Below are 21,745 nucleotides of genomic sequence, written 5' to 3'. Positions count from 1 at the left end.
ACCAAGAGCAAAATACTTTTTGTAGTTTTCAAGATGCTTAAGGAAAATCTTGTTGTAGTTTCTTGGGAGAGTAAGAAGCATAAGTCTCCAAAGGAAAAAAAAGGATTAGAAGAAAAAAAGAGTGGTCCAAAAAGATTATTTAGAGATTAGGTATTCAACATGTCAGTCGGATTTTCATTTGAGAGTTCCACTACTTTTCTTGATTTCAACGAAATTCTAGATCAAGAACCACTCTTATATACAATTATAAAAAAAAAAGTTACCAAGCTTCTGAGTTGAGGAGCATTTTTGAAGTATTAGTGAGAATTTACATACATACATACATATATACATTCTACCATCCTCTCCTAACAAACTCCTAAAAGGTGTCTCACAATTACTACTAACGAGAATTTGAATTTACAGAATTCTTAAAAGAGATTTATACTAGTATTTATACTAGAAATCTTTTCTTTATCCCAATACATTCTTTTTGCCAACGCTTGGTAATTCTTTGACAAGATATACATCAACAGTACGGTATTTTATGAATATGGAATAGCTATAGCTATTACAATAATCACAGCAGCAACTTACATTATTTGAATAGTTTGAAGTGTTCTAAGTGCTCTTCATAGGTATGATACCACTAAATCCTCACAATGATCCTATTAGGTATTATTATTATCCTCATTTTTACAGAAGAGCAAACACGTTTACAAAGTTTAAGTGCCTTATTGAAGGTCATACAGCCAGAAGAGGCAGAGCTAGGATTCCAACCTAGGCAATCACACTCCATGTATTCACAGTTAATGCTGCTTTGCTACAATGTATCAGTGTTCAAGAAATTCTAAAACAGCTTTCCACAACTACATCTAATGAATCACTCTGGGGGGTGTTCTCATACGCACTTTTGCATCTTTCCAGCCAAACTGAATAGAGAGGGAAGCAAAGACAGGGCTAATGATTTAGGTTAAAGCAAAAAGAGACAAGTTCAAATGACATGGAAAGATAGTTGTAGTGGAATACTTGAACAGAAAGATAAAATTATAGGATACTGTGATTAGAGGAAGATGCTGTAATGAGCGAATCTGGACGTAGACCAGATGACAAGGTCCAGGATGCTGGATATGGAATGAAGAAAGTGAATGGAGGCAAAGGCCATTGTCAAGAAACTGAGAGGACAAAGTAATAAATGGTTTATTCATGTAGATGCTGAAGTCAGTGAGGTAACAAAAGTCTTCAATGAAAAGCTTCAATGTTATAGCTGAACAGCATGAGCCTCAAAGAAGCAGGAGTTCTTATAAGAAGGTGATAGGATAATGGTCTAGGATACAGCAGGAAATAAGAATGATGAGAGTCCTATCTCCAACCCTAAGGTTCAGAACATACACTTACTTATCACCAGAAAGGGTTGTCGGGAGTTTTCAGGGGAAAGGCTAGATTACACTTCAGGCAAAGAAGGTGAAAGGTGGTTCAAGAAGGAAATTAAAAATGTATGTGCCAGGGCCTGACACAGAGTAGACACTCAATGAATATTTGTTGAATGAGTGAACTAATGAATTTAGATGAATTTGTGAATTTTGGTGACTTAGTCGAGAGATGTAAAAGGGATAAGAAGAGTTAAAGAGTTGGGTTAAGGCAAGAAAGTACTGAATAATATAGAGATGATGGTTCAGTAGAGTATAGATAACTGGGATCTTATTTTTTGGACAATGGTGAAATCCAGGATGAGAGGCAGAGAAAAATTAACTCCACTAGGTTCTTTGACGAGGGTGGGCACTGGTCCCTTTGGACTATAACTTCAAAATAAATCAGATGCTACCAAAATAAGAATTTAAAATTTTCATTTTTTCTTTTAGTCCCCGTTTAAATGCATATATGACTTACACGATAATGTTTATTATAATTTTCTATTCCATTTATTGAACATCAGATAGTCTAAGTGATTCTTGAGGTAACCTAACAGATGCCACTGAATTCAGCAGGATATTAAACTCAGGAACTGCCAGGTACTACTGCTATCTTTTATTCCTGACTTTACAGAGGACCCAAATATGAGTAGGGGTCACAGATACAGCATTGAAGAAGAAACTATAAAACCCATATTTCCAGGGGCCGGCCCTGTGGCATAGTGGTTAAGTTTGGTGTGCTCCACTTCAGCAGCCCAGGTTCATGGGTTCACATCTGGATGCAGACCTACACCACTCATCATCCATGCTGTGGCAGCGACCCACATCCAAAATAGAGGAAGGGTGCCGGCCCTGTGGTGTGGCGGTTAAGTGCATGCGCTCTGCTGCTGGCAGCCCGGGTTTGGACCCCAGGCACGCACCAATGCGCCGCTTGTCTGGCCATGCTGAGGCGGCGTCCCACATACAGCAACTAGAAGTATGTGCAACTATGGCATACAAATATCTACTGGGGCTTAGGGGAGAAAAAGGGGAAAAAAAAAAAAAAAGAGCAGGAGGATTGGCAATAGATGTTAGCTCCGGGCCCGTCTTCCTCAGCAAAAAACAAAAATAGAGGAAGACTGGTGCAGATGTTAAGTTAGGGCTAATCTTCCTCAAGCAAAAAAAGAGAAAGATTGGGAACGGATTATAATCTCAGGGCGAATCTTCCTCAGCAAAAAACCCCCAAAAAACCATATTTCCACGATTCAACTTTGGGAGTGTTTGTAGATTTCTTGGCTTTTTATATATTGTTGCATTTCTCTAATAAGTCAACACTGCCAAAGGTTTGTGAGAACAAATAAAATACACAAAGGACACTTTAAATAATTAATGTGCTCTATGGGTGAGGAATTTACAAAATGTTTTCACCATTTCTCAAAATATAGCTCATATTTCCATAGGACACTTAACAATGATGGGTATTTCTATAAAAGCTTATGGTTTATAAGTATCCACAGAGTTAAGACTGACTTGTAACATGAGAAAAATTCACATTGATTGACTATATTCCTTCAATGGCAACTGCCTTTAAGTTTCCAGTAATATGCTGTGGTAACAAATCTTCAACTGAAAATAAATTTAAAAAGAGTGGAAACCTGACAATATGAAAGAAATGCTTCCTTTTTGAGCCATCTCAATTTTCCTTTTTTTAAAAAATCAACTCAGAGGCTTGGGTAGATAAATCCTATAATAAGTACTCATCATGCCTAAATGGAACTTGAAAAATCAGACATCAATAAAGTGTGGATGCACATATTCAAAGCAAAGCAAATGTCCCCCTGGTGCTATGACTCTCATCATCTTATGTCACAGAGGGTGGAAAGAGGCTTCAAGAAGAACCAAGGTTTGTCTCATTGCCAGTTCTATTTAGGTGATTTTTTTTGTAACATAGCATCAAAACTAAAAACTAAAAATTTGAATTAAAGCACTGCAAATTATTTTTTTCAGAAGACTGTTATTTTATTAACGTCTCCTATAATTTGCTTATTTCAGCAACAAACAGGTTGTACCAGAATCAAGTAAGAAAAAATATTAATAATTTCCTGGATCTACATAAACTCCATGGCTCCCCTCTACTTCTGGAAGAAAGAAGAACAGAAATAATCTAAATAATATCACATATTCTTTCTACAGCAGCAATAACAAAGAAGATGTGGCAACCATCATTTTACACTCTTCTGCATCTGGGTCTGGGAACTTTTTATATTTCCTTAGGTTTTGTGACAAATGAGTAATTTGGGAAAGGAATACAAATAGAAGTGGAATCACAAGACGTTCCCTTGAATTTCAAGCTCTGGTAAGTTCTCTTCTGAAAAAAAAAATTTTCTGCATTGCCAGGAAGTCAAGATAACAGCACGAAGCACATGCTAGGAAGGCTATATAAGTTGTCCAGGTTTTGGAAAGAAATTTCCTTATTAGTTGAAATTATTTGGTCATTTCACACGAGAAAACATTAATTCCATTTTATTACAGAAAACAGCAATCCCCTCACTAGCATAAAGATACCAATAGAGAACAGAGCATTCAGGGCTTAAGTATTTTTTCTAAGAACAAATGAACACCTTGAATAAAACAGCTTCATACTGTTTCCTTAAGTTTTGAACAAGAAAAATAAAAGTCTACTGGCATTTTAACTGAAATTTTAATCCTTCTCATCTCAACTGCTGAAAAAAAATCAAACAGCTACCTAAAAGTAAACAGAGTGATATTTCATTAATTAGAGATACACTTTGTGGAGAAAACATATTATTTCAATATAACTCCTGGAAAAGAAAGAAAATATTGGCAAATGAAATGATAGTTATTGGACTCAAAGAAAATATTGGCAAATGAAATGATAGTTATTGGACTCAAAGAAAATATTGGCAAATGAAATGATAGTTATTGGACCTTATCCAAACTTTACTATTAGCCAAAAGAGAAAAGCAAAAGGGTGAGATTTAATGTCTGGCAACCCAAGGATACCAAGAGGGAACTCATAAGTATCACATGAGTGTGTGCATGTACACACACACATACACAGATACATATAGAATTGTTTTGGCCATAGTAATAAGCTCAATCTTTGTATACTGCCTTTGTAGACTACCAAAACACTTGCGGAGATAATAATTTGCTCCATACAGGTGAGGCTACAGAGGCTTAGAAAGATTATGGTACTTACCCTAAATCACAGCTAGTAAATAGAAGAAAAAAACGAATGCACATCACTTGACTTCTGGTTCAGCACACTTGGCACTAACCCTTATTCCCTCTTTATTCATTAAAGAGGGCGGAGATAAGAGAAAGGAACAAGAGAGGGCCAAATAAGAGCTTGAGACATGCCGCACACGAAAACTATCTGTTGTGTAGAATAAATCCTGCTGTGCGTATTTCTCTAGGAAAATATGTTTCATTGAAAACATCCAGGAAGGTGCAGCCAAGGAGAACATACATTGCATATAAAAATAAGTGGAAAGCCATCTGGCTCTCATGACTTCACCTTCAGCCATATCTTGGATGACTGCCTCTATCGTCAATAACTTGGTTTATCAAACTTCTCAGTAGGAGATAACAGAATAAGCGCCAAACACCCCAAGAGCTCATTACAAGCAAACTAAATATCATCTGTTATAGATCTGCCACATAGATTCCAAAAGTGCTTCCCAGCGCAGTAGTTGTTATGTAGTTTAGACAGAAGTATAAAAACATGTCCACTTTGAAACTCAATATCTACAGACTCTGGCACTCATCTCTGGTTGCTTTGGGGTGTGCCAAGGTTTTACTTCTTTTCCACTACAGCTAATTTTTTCATTTGATTATAACTTTTGAAAACATAGATGTGGTACTTTTGTTGAATAAAAAGGAAAATGAAGCTGAAATTCAGGGACATACATATTTCATGAACTTCCAGGACAATATAATCAGGCACTACATTATCAAAAATTTTTCAAGAGGAAAAAACTACGATAAAAAAGACAAGCAGAGAGAGAGAGAAGTCAAGATGGCGGTGTAAGCAGACTCTCAACTCACCACCTCCTGCAGACACAGACAATATACAACTACTCGTGAAAAATTACCCCTGAGACTGAAAACTGGATAAGAGGAACTCCTGCAACAAAGGACAATCCTAATGGAGGTGGAAGAGGCAGAAACTCACTTCTGGAGAGAAAAAACGCCGCCTTCACAAGCCGCCAGTTTCATGGCTGCCCACAGGTACGCAGACCTCCCTGGAGGGCGTGGTCCTGAGCCAGGGAGCGCCCCTGCTGGGGGCATTTTGTGGACCCAGCACAATCGAGACGAGTGGCATAATCTGACTTCGCCTGCTACTAAAACATTGGGAGTACTCCCAGAAAAGCTGGTTCACAAAGAAATTAAAAACGGCTCTTAAAGGGGCCACGCGTAAACTTACCCATTTCAGAAAGCAACCTAAAATCACCAGAAAGAAAGGTGCACAGTGCTTTGGTGAAAAGAGACTCACGTGATAGGCCCTAAGTTGATCGCAATGAGAGGTGAGACCTCTCCAGGGACTGGGACATTGGCGGCGGCCATTGTTGTGGCCTGGTGTGGGCATGCTGACACAGACGCCATTGGAGTTCTCCCTGGGGCCTGCTAGCCCAGGTATGCCCCACCCACTAGAGCACCGATTTAACCAGCTCAGCCAGGGCAGGCAGCCCACCCTAGAGACTGGCCCCACCCAACAACAAGCCCTCAGGCAACTTGTGGGCCTGCACAGATTGGTGACTGGATTCTCTGGAGCCTGGCAACTAGCCCACTTCAGTGAGGCAGGTCGTGCACAAGGAGCGGGTGGAGAGTGTGGGGCAGTGGTGGAGTGTGTGGGGTGTGTGGGGCTCCTGCCGTGGAGAGACAGGGTCTGCTTCTGGAGGTTGGGGCATGCGCACGGGGCAGGACCGTGTTGACTGTGTGTGTGGACCTGTGGGCGGCAGGGCTTCTCAGCTGCAGAAGACTTGTGCTTCTCAAAGACCCACATAGGGGATTTGCCCCACCTTCCAAAGCCTGAAACAATTGGGTGCTCCTGTGCCTGAGGTCAGCCCCACCCAGCTGCAATCCTCAGAGAGCTGACAAGAGACCTAAAGGCTGGAGGCTTATAGGAATTGTAAGCCTCTGAGCCTAAGAACCTGCCACGCTGGGGGTCTACTCACTTAAAAGAAATACTGCAACACAAATGGGGTGTTAGAACTTGCAGCCAACTGTGCTGGGGCTCCCCACACCTGATAAAGAGACTGAAGGACCCACAACAACTACAAGCTGCTGAGCATTACAACAGCTGACCAGGAGCATAACTCGGCCTCCCTGGGCGCCTACAGGGAGAGCAAACAGGCCACAACAGAAGGACACACGTAGCCCACATAGGGGTCACCCCCGGAACATTGAGAACTGAGGGAAGCACACTGCAGGCCAATACAAAATCAACATACAAAAATCAGTTGCATTTCTATACAGTAACAACGAAGTCGCAGAAAGAGAAATTAAGAATACAATCCCATTTACAATTGCAACAAAAAGAATAAAATACCTAGGAATAAATTTAACCAAAGAGGTGAAAGATCTATACACCGAAAACTATAAAACATTGCTGAAAGAAGTTGAAGAAGACACAAAGAAATGGAAAGATATTCCATGCTCTTGGATTGGAAGAATTAACATAGTTAAGATATCCAGACTTCCTAAAGCCATCTATAGATTCAATGCAATCCCTATCAAAGTTCCAACAACACTTTTCACAGAAATAGAACAAAGAATCCTAAAATTTATATGGAACAACAAAAGACCTCGAATAGCTAAAGGAATCCTGAGAAAAAAGAACAAAGCTGGAGGTATCACACTCCCTGATTTCAAAACATACTACAAAGCCATAGTAACCAAAACAGCATGGTACTCGCACAAAAACAGACACACAGATCAATGGAATAGAATTGAAAGCCCAGAAATAAACCCACACATCTATGGACAGCTAATCTTTGACAAAGGAGCAAAGAACATACAATGGAGAAAAGAAAGTCTCTTCAACAAATGGTGTTGGGAAAACTGGATAGCCACATGCAAAAAAATGAAAGTAGACCCTTACCTTACACCATACACAAAAATTAACTCCAAGTGGATTAAAGACTTGAATGTAAGACCTGAAACTATGAAACTTCTAAAAGAAAACATAGGCAGTACGCTCTTTAATATTGGTCTTAGCAACATATTTTCAAGCACCATGTCTGACCGGGCAAGTGAAACAATAGAAAAAATAAACAAATGAGACTCCATCAAACTAAAAAGCTTCTGCACTGCAAAGGAAACCATCAACAAAACGAAAAGACAACCTAACAATTGGGAGAAGATATTTGCAAACCATATATCTGATAAGGGGTTAATCTCCAAAATATATAAAGAACTCATGCATCTCAACAAGAAAACAACTAACAACCCAATTAAAAAATGGGCAAAAGACCTGAACAGACATTTCTCCAAAGAAGATATACAGATGGCCAACAGACACATGAAAAGATTTTCAAAATCATTAACTATCAGGGAAATGCAAATCAAAACTACAATGAGATATCACCTCACGCCCGTCAGAATGGCTATAATTAACAAGACAGGAAACAACATGCGTTGGAGAGGGTGTGGAGAGAAGGGAACTCTCATACACTGCTGGTGGGAGTGCAAACTGGTGCAGCCACTATGGAAAACAGTATGGAGATTCCTCAAAAAATCAAGGATAGAACTACCACATGATCCAGCTATTCCACTGCTGGGTATTTATCCAAAGAACTTTAAAACACCAATGCGTAAAGATACATGCACCCCTGTGTTCACTGCAGCCTTATTCACAATAGCCAAGACTTGGAAGCCACCTAAGTGCCCATCTTGGGACGAATGGATAAAGAAGATGTGGTATATATACACAATGGAATACTACTCAGCCATAAGAAACGATGAAATCCAGCCATTTGTGACAACATGGATGGACACTGAGGGTATTATGCAAAGTGAAATAAGTCAGATGAAGAAGGTGAAATACTGTATGATTTCCTTCATTAAGTAGTAGATAATAACAACAATAAACAAACACACAGAGACAGAGATTGGATTGGTGGTTACCAGAGGGGAAGGGGGGAGGGAGGAGGGTGAAAGGGATAATTTGGCACAAGTGTGTGGTGATGGGTTGTAATTAGTATTTGGGTGGTGAACATGATGTAATCCATACAGAAATATAAGTATAATGATGCACACCTGAAATTTATACAATGTTATAAACCAATGTTACTGCAATAAACAAAAAATTAAAAAAAAAAAAAAAAGACAAGCACAAATGCATTATGTTAAGAATTACTGTTACAGGGCCGGCACCATGGCTTGGCGGTTGAGTGCGTGCGCTCCACTACTGGCGGCCCAGGTTCGAATCCCAGGCGCGCACTGATGCTCCGCTTCTCTGGCCATGCTGAGGTCGCGTCCCACATACAGCAACTAGAGGGATGTACAACTATGACGTGCAGCTGGCTACTGCGGCTTTGGGGGAACAAAAAAAAAGAAGAAGGGCACGAGGATTGGCAATAGATGTTAGCTCCGAGCTGGTCTTTCTCAGCAAAAAGAGGAGGATTAGCATGGATGTTAGCTCAGGGCTGATCTTCCTCACAAAAAAAAAAAAAAAGAATTACTCTTACGAACTACTCAGGTATTTAGAGATTTTTTTTGGTCATACTACCACTTGTGGTTATTTCCTGGGGGCTTCAGTTTTCCTTTAGAATTCCTTTGGTTGTTGTCTACTGACCCCATCTGGCAAAATTATAGGGGAAGTAATAGTGGCTAAAGGTTCTGCCTAGTCAACTTTTTTATTTTCTGTAAGGAGAAATTTTAAGAGAAATAAGAAAGCAGGTCAGGGCAAAAGAATCTAAGGAGTCTTAGCTTTATCCTTTTATAATACATAGGATGAGAGGGAAAACACATAATTAAGAAAAGTCATGCCATTGACTTATAATGACTTTAAATCATAAATTTCAGCTACTCCTCACTCTCACTTCATATCACATATAAAACCTCCACATTTTTACTGCCATATTATTTATAAAGTTTTCCTTTTTCTTTTTCATGTATACTAAACATGACTCCATCAAAGGGATATCTTTTAGGGTTATCTGTATTCTAAGAAAAAGAATTTATGCTGCTGCCTTTTCCTCGTTATTCCTGAAGATGCTCGTTAGTACTTTGATCTTTTATTGAAAGAGTTTTATTAAAACTCTGAGATCTTTTTTAATAGAAAGATAAAGTAATTATTTTAAAATTGTATTCAGCATAACTAGATGAATAAGATTTTAAATAGTACAAGGTAGTTTAAAATATTAAGTACAGAGTTACTAAAAGTACAGAAATATCAGTTTAAAACCATGCAAATCAGCCTTGAGATTACAGGCTTTAGTTGTCTGCCATTCTTACTATCAACATTCAGAATTTGATTCTACTCAAGCGGGTAAAAATTACAAGGAGAAATTGAAGGAGAGTTTTAAAAACACATTGAGAGTTTCATTTTATTCACCATCTGACTTATTCCACATTTGTGAAGATTGCTAAAACATTAATACAGAGTTTCAAATCTTCTTTTGAACATTCATTCTCTGAGACATTTGAGTTTTTAGACTTGCTCTTATTTGAACATATTTGGGTAATTTCCATTAAAAAGTGGACTGAAATGTAGAATAATATTGGGTTGCCATTACTATGGACTGTATCATTCCTTTAACTTAAAGCCATTTCATACATCTTTCTAAGATCAAAAGACGGAGAAGTCTAAACATGGAGATTTCTCCTATGGCAGGGTACAGCCATTTAACAACTTCTTTCAACAAGCCAGAGATGACAGAATTCTCTTTGAAGTAGCAGCCCTGTTGGCCTTTGAAGTCCCTTGTCAATTGCAGAATGGCTCTGGGGGGTTTGTTTTGTAGCCAGCTGTCACCATGAAGGCAGACATGACGTATTTCCAGCAGTCTCACTTCAGGGTCTGTCAAGTGACTGATTTCATAACCAGTCACCATAACAAAGGAGATTCAAACTCACTGACATTAGAGCAAGAGTCTATAATGAAATTTACTAGGTTCCTCTTGACAGAGCTTGATTTAAATACTGAAATGATTACATAATTGATAAGAGAAAATGATTGTGAATTTAACTGTCACATCTCAGGAACATTAAAAATGTACTTTCCATATGTTTATCAATAAATAACATCTTTTTTTAAATGAAATATCTTTGAATAACAATATCTTCAATCTTTACATTGATGAAAAATGATGACTTCTGCAGAAATCAGTAAACTGCAGTTTTATATTGCTAACTTACAACTGGACTTTCTTATAAGACTGAACGATTCTATATAGTTCTGATAAACATGTTTGTATTTGTAATATTTTTAGACTCCTCAGCTACTCACCTCAAAATCCCCATCACTACTGACACAGAAATCAGTTTAAGACTTATAAGGGGAAGTAAAGAAAAAAGAATTTAAAGATACATTAAGAAACTTCTATAAAATGTAAATGTAGCCCATTATAACACTATATAAAAAGAAATAATCTTAATATTATAAATCTATTTTTAAGGCAGAGAGAGACGAGATAAAGGTTGAAAAACCTAACGTCAAATTTACCAATGATGATCAGAAGTATTAGACCTACTGGAAGGAAATAAAGTAGGATCAAAAAGATTTTCTACTAATTTGATCACATTTTATATCTGTTCTGTAGAATGTTTTAAATTTTTATGTTTTTATGAACATGGCTTACTGCTATTTCAGAGTTGAAGACTAGACGCTACACAAGACTTTTAGCTAGCTCCCACTACCTGAAGTTCAACAACAGTGGGGCTAGAGTGTTGCACATTGACCCCATAAGACACAGTAAGTCCTCTGTTTCCCACTGAAGTACAGGTCAGGGATAATGATGATTTCTAAATTTTATTTTTCCATTCTGGCTACCATACTTTAAAATCAAGCACTAAAAAAGCCAAGTTACTTTCAAACAAATAACATTTATTCTAATTTTTTAAATCTACAATTCTGAAATCTTTGAGTTTTTTTGGTCAGATGACAAAGTGCTTCATCAAATCCTGTGGAAAGGAATTGCAACAAAGAATAAAAACGTAATAATTCAAAATATTTTTTTGGTAACTACCAATTATGAAATTACCATTAAACCTTAAATTGTTTAGTAAGTAAAGTGATGCTGCTGTGATTAGGGGTGCAAGCATTCAGGAGCTAAGAATAAAATTTCATTCATTTGTTCATTCACTCAATATATTCACTGAATGTCATTATATACCAGACATGGTGGTAGGTATCAAGGATACAACAATAAACAAGACACAGCCCCGGCCCTCAAGGAGCTTTCATTCTATTAGAGAAGACAGAGACAGTCTCTTAAAGTGATGAATGTAAGTAATAATAAGTAATAATAACAGTGTTGCTTTACAACAAATAGTACAGGGTACTGCTGAAAAACATGGGACAGACTATAACTCAGACTTGGAAGGTCAGAGAAGGTTTTATGGAAGGAGAAGTAGGATTTATCCAGATGAGAATAAAGATGAAGACACCACTTCATAAAGAAGAACATGTAATTTAATAAATGCAAAACATTCTTCGTTCCTCTAAAAAAGGACACAATGAGCACTGATGCTCTTTTTCTGTCCAGGAAACACTAAATATATCTAAGATTTATTGCTTAAATTATTAAATCATACTATTAAGAAAGTATTTATCATGGTGACTGGTAGTTAATAGGTAATCAATAAATGTCAGTATCTCAAGCCTTGTAATTGTATTAAGAGTAAAATGCTATGTACTTCCCGTGTGTCATATTTTCTAGTAATAAGCCAGTCACATATTTATGGAGTCATCAGAAGCTTAGTTTGTAGAAATATAGAAAGTAAACAGGCAAGTACTCAATTTATGTGCATTTGAGATTAACTTGAAGAAGCCTGTATATGGTGAATGGCTAACACAAAGTTAAAGTAAAAGAAGAAAATTGAACCATATGTTACCCCCCAAGTTTATATTTTTAGCTCAGAGTACTCTTCTGAGCTAAATCCATATATCCAACTGTGTACTTGACATCTTCATGCGAAAGAGGGCACAGACATCTCAAATTTAACATATACAAAGCTAAATTCCTACCTTAAACTCTTCCTCCTCCAGTTTTCCCCACAGTTCAATAAACACCACCACTAACCACTTAGATCCTCATGGCAGAAAATGTGGGGGTCATCCTTGTCAAATCCCTCTCCCTCATCTTCCACGTGCAATCCATCAGCAAATCCTGCTGACTCTATCTCCACATAGATCTCTCCATCTCCATTGCCAATACCCTACTATGCCTCTAGATTATGCAATATTTTCCTAAGAGGTACTCCCCCTTCTACCCTTGCTCTCCCTCTATTTATTCTTCATATAATTGCCAGTATAATCTTTTTAAAATGTAAAATGGATTTTTATCACTCTTTTGCTTAAAATGATTTAAAGGCTAACCATTATGATTAAGATAAAATCTAAAATCATTTATAAGACCATCCTACATAATCGGTTTCTGCCTACATCTCCAGTTTCATGTCACACCATCTGTTCTTTCACTCATTCACTCACTCACTTGTTTAACGACCCACTTAGCCACCAACTCACTTCTACTCAGTATTCTCCACTAACTCTGGTCTTCTTTTGGTTCCCTGACTATACCACACTCTTCCCATAATTGGGGTGTCCACACATGTAGTTCCCACTGAAGTAAACTTCTTGCCATTCTTAATCTCACTAATTCCTACTTACTTCACCTCTCAATTTAAATATCAATGTCTTAGCAATGTTTGCCTGACCCTTCATTCTAAATAAGGCCCCCTTGTTATACTCTTTTACAAAATACTATACTTTTATTTACTTCTTTGTGTCATAATTTTAAAGATGTTTATATCTGTGATCACCTAATTAATATCCCTAATAATGTATAAACACTATAAGAAAAGGGACCATATTTGTTTGGTTCAGTAAAATATTCCTATTTTCTAGTACATAGTAGGGTCTCAATAAACATTAACTGAATGAATAATGGAGTAATGGAATAAACGATACCTCTGAAGCCATTAAACTCTTAACAATGCTGGGGTGGCATATTCTCATGACAGACAGATGTCTCTTTGTCACTTCTATAACTATTCTACTCCTTTTTCCTACATTAATTCCATCACTCACGCTATAAACTTAAGTGTCTAGTATAATATGAATATGGAGTAATACCCACACAATTATGACATCTCTTGAAAGTGACTTAGTCTTTTAAAGATTTTATTTATTTATTTTTTTCCCCAAAGCCCCAGTAGATAGTTGTATGTCATAGTTGTACATCCTTCTAGTTGCTGTATGTGGGATGCGGCCTCAGCGTGGCCGGAGAAGTGGTGCGTCGGTGCGCACCCGGGATCCGAACCCGGGCCGCCAGCAGCGGGGCGCACGCACTTCACCGCTAAGCCACCGGGCCGGCCCCGACCTAGTCTTTTACCCAGCTAGTCTTTCATCATTATTTCTTAAAGGAAAAATTACTTTTGACAAACATGTTTTTAGACCACAGATGTTTTTTCAAAAACAAAATGGAAAAAGGACCAACTACATTAAAAAAGTGCTTGTACTTTTATATTTCAGTACTACAACTCTGTCAGGCTCAGAAGAAAAAACTAAATAGTAGCTGCTAAGTATGTATATGTATATACACAGGTATCCATTCATCCAACACATTATAGAGTTCAGCTGCCCAATGCACTAGCCACTAGCAAGATGTGGCCATTTAAATTTAATTAAAATTAAATAAATGTGAAAACTCAGTTCTTCAGGTGCTCTAGCCACGTTTTAGTATTCAATAGAAATGCATGGCTAGGGGCTATCATATGGGACAGGAGAGATATAAAACATTTCCAGTGTTTCAAAGTTCTATTAAACAGTGCTGCTATGAAGACTACAGAGGCTTCAGTAACCAATGAGCACTCGTGAAGAAAAATGTATCTTCACAGAATTCACTTTTTGTCAAAAGAAAAAAAGTAACTTCTGTTTGGAATTCAAATCCTTTTAATAAGGAATGGTATTTACCTACCACACCCGAGCACTAGGAGTATGCATCACTACTGAAATAATCACTATTTTCTAGGTATTTTCAGTACACAGAAAATGTGTGTGTGTGTATCTGTGTGTTTAAGAGAAAAAAGTCATAAATATTCAAACAGATATTTCCAATTCCAATTTAAGATTATGAGGATCAAACACTTAAAAAAAAATTTTCTAATCCTAAATTTTCTGTATCCTCTTACTTCTAGGAATAAGGTCTAAGCATTATGTTCTAAAGTCCATATTATGTTTTCAATAGTGCTAAAAAAGTATTTTTTTCCTTTCCCTCTCTCCTTCCCTCCCTACTTTCCTTCCTAAAGGAAACCATAGAATACATGACTTTTAAAAATGAAAAATAATAGCATTAGGGTTGGATTTCACAGCACACATTTCTAGCCATTTACTAAAGCTACCCAAACTATTTTTATGAGGAAAACCTAAAAGTAAATTGGAAAATACTAGTGGTAGTATTTTGTAGTACAGAAGTATCAGTAGTAGCTAATGTTTATTAAGTGCTTACTATATGCCAGACTCTAGGTGCTTTATACATATAACCTCTCTTTAATGTGGCAGATAAAATGGCAGATAAAATAAGTATCTTTCTTTGACAATTAGGGAACTGACCCGGAAGTAACCTGCCTGAGATCGCAATTTGTAAGTGATGGAACCATAATTCCAACTGAGACTTCTAACTCCAGAACCCACTTTCATAGCCACTATGTAATGCAGCTTCCCTAGAGTTCTGGAGTGGCCCTCTGAACTGGAGACCCCGAGTATAAAATCTCTGTACCCAACCAACCACTCATGCCTTTCTTGGACTTGATTCTCCTAACACTCACTATGCCTAATTTCAGCTTTGTAGGGTACAAGTGTTTTCTCAGGTGAAAGCAAAAAGCCTGAGGGAAAGCTGGTTTCAGGGCAGAAATCAAGAATGCTGGATTTGGATGGTTTCAGGTTGAGATGTCAATGAAAGAGCAGAGTGAAGCTATGAAGCAGATTTAGTTTGGATCTCAGAAGAGAGAACTGGGCTGAAAATATAAATCCAATGTCATAATAATTCTCCTACTAATGATAATATAGCTAACATTTCTTCAGCACAATTTCTTTGTTCTTATCCTCAAACAAGTTGTTCCCTCAGGCTTTCTCATCTCATAAAATGGAGCTACTATCCTCTCAGTTGTCCAGCCAGAAATGAGAGGATCATCTTTGTTTTCTCTTTCATCCTTACCCATACATGCATTCACCAAATCTTTTCAGCTGTATTTCCAAAAGACATTCTAAATCCATCCACTTTTCTCCAGCTCCACTATCACTACGTAACTTACTCAGCCATTGCCTAATCTGCCCAACTTCTTCCTAGACCAGGAGTGTCTAACACAATTTTGCTTGTATACTCCCTAAGAGTTTATATAACTGTGATTTTAACTTGATATCTAATTTTTTTCACATCAAAAGTTTAAAGAATTATAAAAAATGTAATTTCTTAGATATTTTTAAAAAACAAAGCATCAATTTTTTAAAAAAGAAAGTATCGAATGAAATATAAATACCATGGCGACTTAATATCCATTATTAACTATTTAAAAACTGTAAGGACAAAAGGTTCTCTAACAATTAAAATGATTACATTTGCCTTTTTCTCTTTGACCTTGTGTTTCCATTCCATTTCTCCCTAAAATTTTATACTAATGAAATTTATTTTATGCTAGACTGCTTGTATGGATGCTCTCTTGCATTTTCTGCAACAAAAATATGTATATAAATTTAAATTTGATATTTACAAAATTTCCTGTGTTCATAACTCTGTTAAAAAATTCTTTTGGATTGAGTTATCATCACAATTACTAGTAACATACAATCAATCAAACTAATATAAATATTAGATATTTTGAGAGACTATTAAATGCGTCAAGTAAAATTTTATTAAAAATGTATCTCATCATTAAATGTATTTATCTTAATGAGATTAATGGAACTTTTATTTTTATTAGTTTAGATATCCCTTGATGAATATTACTTATTGCTAGAAAGACCCAGGGTTTAGTATCAATTCTACGTATGTTTCATTGTCACAGGTGTAAGCACTAACACACCTTCACATAAAGAAATAAATAGGAATGGAAGGAGTTTTGTTATAGTAATATAACTCAATTTTTTTGCACTCCTTCAGATTTATATACCCCAAATCACATAGTAGCTTATCATAAAAAATTATTTATAATAATCTATCAGCTGGCAACTTAATTAGGTTGCCTTTCAAATCTGTTGAAAACAAAGAACTGTAAACAATCTGACTCTTCTTACCCATTTTCTCAACACCAATATTTGGAATTATGCCTTTGTTATTGTTCCAGAGGTTTTTTTCTTCCCCAAAAGAATACAGAATGGTAAGATTCAGGAGAAGTGTGTGTATCGTAAAGTGAGGGATGTAAAACTGCAAAAGGGGAAATGAAAAAAGAGAATCTGCACATCTTACATGCCTTCTTAGGCACATCAATTTGAGGGGAAAGCACCTTTAGAAGCTGAGGAGCTGCACCCATGTGCCTTTTGGGAAAATGCTCGTGCATCCAGGTGTATGTGCATCTCAGTTTGAAGACCTCTGGCTTCGGCTACTCTAATATCCATCTCATCTTCTTGCTTCCACTCTTAGCCCTGTTGAATCCATTTTCCAACTAGCAGCCAGAATAATCTTTTAAAAACACAAATCAGAGGGTGTCATGCCCTACTTAACCCTCTTTAACAGCTTCCAACATGTTAAAAAAACACACACTTCTTGCCACCACTTACATAAGGCCCTGCATCCCTTGCATTGCTCCCGCCCACCAGCTGTCCTCACACATGTCCAGCTCTTCCCCACCTTACTGCCATCCCAGTGCTGATTCCTCCCCACACTTCAGATGGCAGGCTTCTCATCCTTCAGGGCCCAGGTTAAATGTTACTTTGTCAGAGAACCCTCTCTGAGCACTCAATCCAAAATAGGTTCTAACCTCTCCAACCTCCACCAAATTATTGTCTATAGCAGAAAACCTGTTCTTATCCTTTATAGTACTTTGTGACAACTTGTAATTAAATGTTATTTGTCAGGTTATTGCCTGTGTCCCCTTGTGAACTGTAAGCTCTCTTAGGGGAGAGACCACAGCTGCTTTGTTCACCATGATATACCACCCAGGACTACCGCAACACCACTGAATACTCAAAAAAGATCTGTTGAATGAATGAATGAATGAGCAAGCAAACTCATGAAGAAACACTGTTCTGTGCTCAAAATGCCTCAATAGTTCTCCATTGCCTTGAATATAAAATCAAAATTCTGGAATATAACATAAGACTAAACATGCTTCAGCATGACCTGCTTGTGTGCACTTCCCTCTCCTACCCTCCCTCTGTCCCTCCCCTAGATCGTGCCACTCACATCTATCCTGAACTGTAGCTACTAACCACTAGTATATAAAGTTTCTCGGATGCTTCCAGTTTTTACCTATGCTGGTTCCTCCACATGTAATATGTTCAATATCCTTCCACCTCTTCTTTGCCTAACTCTTTTTAAGACTCAGCACATGCATCAGCCATCTCCTCCAGGAAGCCTTCTATGGAGCTCTCCAATCTGGATGACATGCCTGCCCTTCCTTTTCTATTCCTAAAGCTCTCTATTCAGATCACTACCATGGTACTTATCAAATTGAACCATAATTATAAGTTCATTCTTCAGCCTTTTCCAATAAACTATGCACTTCCTGAGGCAGAGGCTGTATCTATTACCGTTTTATTTACAGTGTTCAGTGTAGCATCTATAAAAATACATGGTATTCTATGTTGTAGAAAAGGTAGCATAAGTAAAAGTACCATTATTTCATTTTCTGAGCATTATTGTCATTTAATTAAAAATGAGAGAAATAAACTTCCTATAAATATTCAGATCGCTTCAGGATTATGTTTATAAAACCGAAGAATAAATTGTCCACTCTGGAATAGCTAAAAGTAAGACGGCAATGGGAAGGATTGGGGAGGACAATTATAGTTCTACTATCACACATCATCTTCTACAGGCTACCCAGCTACCAATGCTGCTTCAGTAGTGGTAACTGTTCTATTTGAAAAAATACTGCTGGGTAATTGACCGGGGAGATCTGCAGTCAACAGAGGATTTAATAAATGTTTAAGAATAAAAAAAGATGGGACACTCAGTAGTGGCTACTGTGCAGACTGAACTCCATTCATGCATGTGTCTAGCTCTACTTCCTCTGCAACCACGTCTGACAAACCAGATATGGGTGAAATTGAGAAACTCGATTAAGTCAAAAATGAAAAAAATACATATGCAAGAGAAAACTGCACTGCCTTCAAAAGAAACAATCGAACAGGAGAAGCAAGTAGGCGAATCATAACGAGGCGTGTGCCGCCAATATGCACTATACAGTCCCCAGGCAGGGCCTTCCTACCTTACTTCTTTCAGCTATTTAACTTTGTGAGATGCAAAGAGGTTGGATCAAGTTTAAACGACTGTGCTGCCCGTTTCACATCAAAGAATCAAGAACTACTGACAATAAAGGCCATGCCTGCCTCTCCCATCTGCCTGTCTGGCTGGCAGGGAAGGAAAAGAACTTGCACGTTGAAGGAAGAAGCTAGGTGGGACAACAGGGAAATCTAGAGTAAAACCCAAGCTGGCCTGAGGCGTCCCGCAGACTGTAAAATTCAGTTTAATCAAGAGTGCCATTTTTTTGTTCAAATTATTTTAATTATTGGAATGCACAATTTTTAATATGCAAGTAAAAAGTTTTAAAACCTGAATAAAAAAATGAAAAAGATGCAGTCCTTAAAAATGCTCATTAATCTATAACTATCCAGCAAAACAGGCCAAATAATATCAAAATGGCAATGTGAAAAAAAATGAGTATCACTATTAAAAATGAGCTTTTAAAATAAAAATCAGGGGCCGGCCCGGTGGGACAAGCACTTAAGTGTGCGCACTGCGCTGCGGCGGCCCGGGGTTCGCCAGTTTAGATCCTGGGTGCGCACCAATGCACTGCTTGGCAAGCCATGCTGTGGCGGCGTCCCACATAAAGTGGAGGAAGATGGGCACAGGTGTTAGCCCAGGGCCAGTCTTCCTCAGCAAAAAAAGAGGATTGGCAGATGTTAGCTCAGGGCTGATCTCCTCACAAAATAAATAAATAAAAATAAAAATAAAAATCAGAACTCATGCATATGTTAGTTACACTGAAAGGATATATCATTATCATTGTTCAAAACATTAACAAATATTTATTTAGGAACAGATATAAATCCAGCTTACTGAGCCACAAGAAACAGTTTTATACTTTAGAGGCATTTTTTAAACCTTTAGTTAGCAATCTATTTGCAAATGGCTCCTTCAAAAACTAAATTTACATTCAAAGAATACCAGTGAAGATATTAAAACACTCTTTTCAAGTGCAAAAAAAAAAACCATTCCAACAATTTTCAGTTCACAGCAGCACTGCTGAACCAAGGATACTGCTCCCTACCTCCTGATAGTTCTGTGACTTCTTTAAGAGAACAAATTCTACTCTATGCTCATTTTAAGAAAATGGACTTGGGGCTGGCCTGGTGGTGTAGTGATTAAGTTCACATGCTCCGCTGCGGCGGCCCAGGGTTTGTCGGTTCAGATCCCGCACATGGACCTACACACTGCTCATCAACCCATGCTGTGGTGGCATCCCACATAAAAAATAGAGGAAGACTGGCACAGATGTTAGCTCAGCAACAATCTTCTTCAAGCAAAAAGAAAAAAAAAAAGAAAGAAAATGGACTCTCACAGTCAACAAAACACAACACCTGCCAAAACTTAAGCAGAGAGTAGTTTCAGAAGGAGAAAACCCATGTGAAAATGAATAAAGCAAAGTAAAGAACTCCCAGGGTTTTCCCCATAAGATTATTCACTTTTACCTCTCCATTTGCCAACACAGGTTAGAGGACATCTTCCTTCACTGGATCATTAAAAACTTCTCTAAATTTGGGGCTTGGGCTCAATATAGAGCAACATGTATTAGGAATAAAGATACCGTAAGGGGATTCTGTAAGAATATGGCAAAGGCATCAAGAAATGTTTTCCTTTGAGAGTTTTTCCCTGCTCAAACTTTAAAAAGTTCTGTATTTTATTTTAATAAGAGATAGGGTTCCCAAACAATTTTACTCTGCTCTTTGAGAAATCAAGAGATGCAGATATCCTCCTTCTATCAGAGGGAGTCATTTCTTCTCAGAAGCTAAACATAGGCAAGAGACAGATAATTTTTGGACCTGAGAAAGATACTAAGAATAGTGTCCCTAGCCAAAAAAAGCTTCACCCATTTAATATATTTCAAACGAATATGTGTAAATTACCTTATCTTTTTTTACAATTAATACATATAAGTAAAATTAACAGTGGGGCTTGAAGACAGAAGATAAAAATAAGAAAAGAATAGAAGATGAGAGCTGGGGGACAGTGGATGAAGGTTATACAGCCTCAGAAGTACAAACGTAAAAGCAGTTTCTTCATACCTTAAACCACTTAAAGCCTAAATGACTGGTCTCACGCAATATTTCACTCAACAGCTTCAGACAGGCATTGAGTAGCAGAACAGTGGAAAAAGAATAAACAGGAAAGAGGGAAAGAAAAAAGCATGCAATTAAAAGCAAATTATATATAGCCACTTGGGAAGAGTTTCACAGTTTCTTACAAAGCTAACTATAGTCTTACAATAGAATCCAGCAATCACACTCCAAGATGTTTACCTAACTGAGTGCAAAATTTATTTCCATACAAAAACCTGCAGATCAGTGTTTATAGAAGCTTTATTCATAATTGCCAAAAACTGAAAGCATTTAACATGTTCTTCAATAAGTGAAGGAATAAACAAACTGCGGCACATCCATACAATGGAATATTATTCAGAAATAAAACAAAATGAGCTCTCAAGCCACAAAAAGACATGGAAGAACCTTAAATGCAGAGGCTAAATGAAAGAAGCCATCATACTACATGATTCCAATTATATGACATTCTGGAAAAAGCAAAACTATAGAGACAGAAAAAAGATCAGGGATTGGAGAGATAGGGGAGGCATGAACAGGTGGACCACAAGGGATTTTTAGGGCAATGAAACTATTCTGTATGATACTGTAATGGTGGATACATGACATTATTCATTTGGCAAAACCTATAGAACTGTACAACATG

General features: G+C 37.4%; 1 protein-coding gene and 1 pseudogene across 14 annotated transcripts in view; one reads left to right on the top strand and one right to left on the bottom strand.

The window, feature by feature from the left end:
* The window catches only part of ERC1 (ELKS/RAB6-interacting/CAST family member 1), a 567,884-nt gene that overhangs the window by 285,812 nt on the left and 260,327 nt on the right, over positions 1-21,745 (bottom strand). The gene's annotated exons all lie outside the window — the stretch shown is intronic.
* Positions 18,818-18,953, top strand: LOC147914838 (thymosin beta-4-like; annotated as a pseudogene).

This window comes from Ceratotherium simum, chromosome 17 (genome assembly GCF_057802395.1).
Source record: "Ceratotherium simum simum isolate JZ-2026a chromosome 17, ASM5780239v1, whole genome shotgun sequence".
Taxonomy (NCBI): domain Eukaryota; kingdom Metazoa; phylum Chordata; class Mammalia; order Perissodactyla; family Rhinocerotidae; genus Ceratotherium; species Ceratotherium simum.
This window is presented reverse-complemented; position numbering and strand designations above follow the sequence as displayed.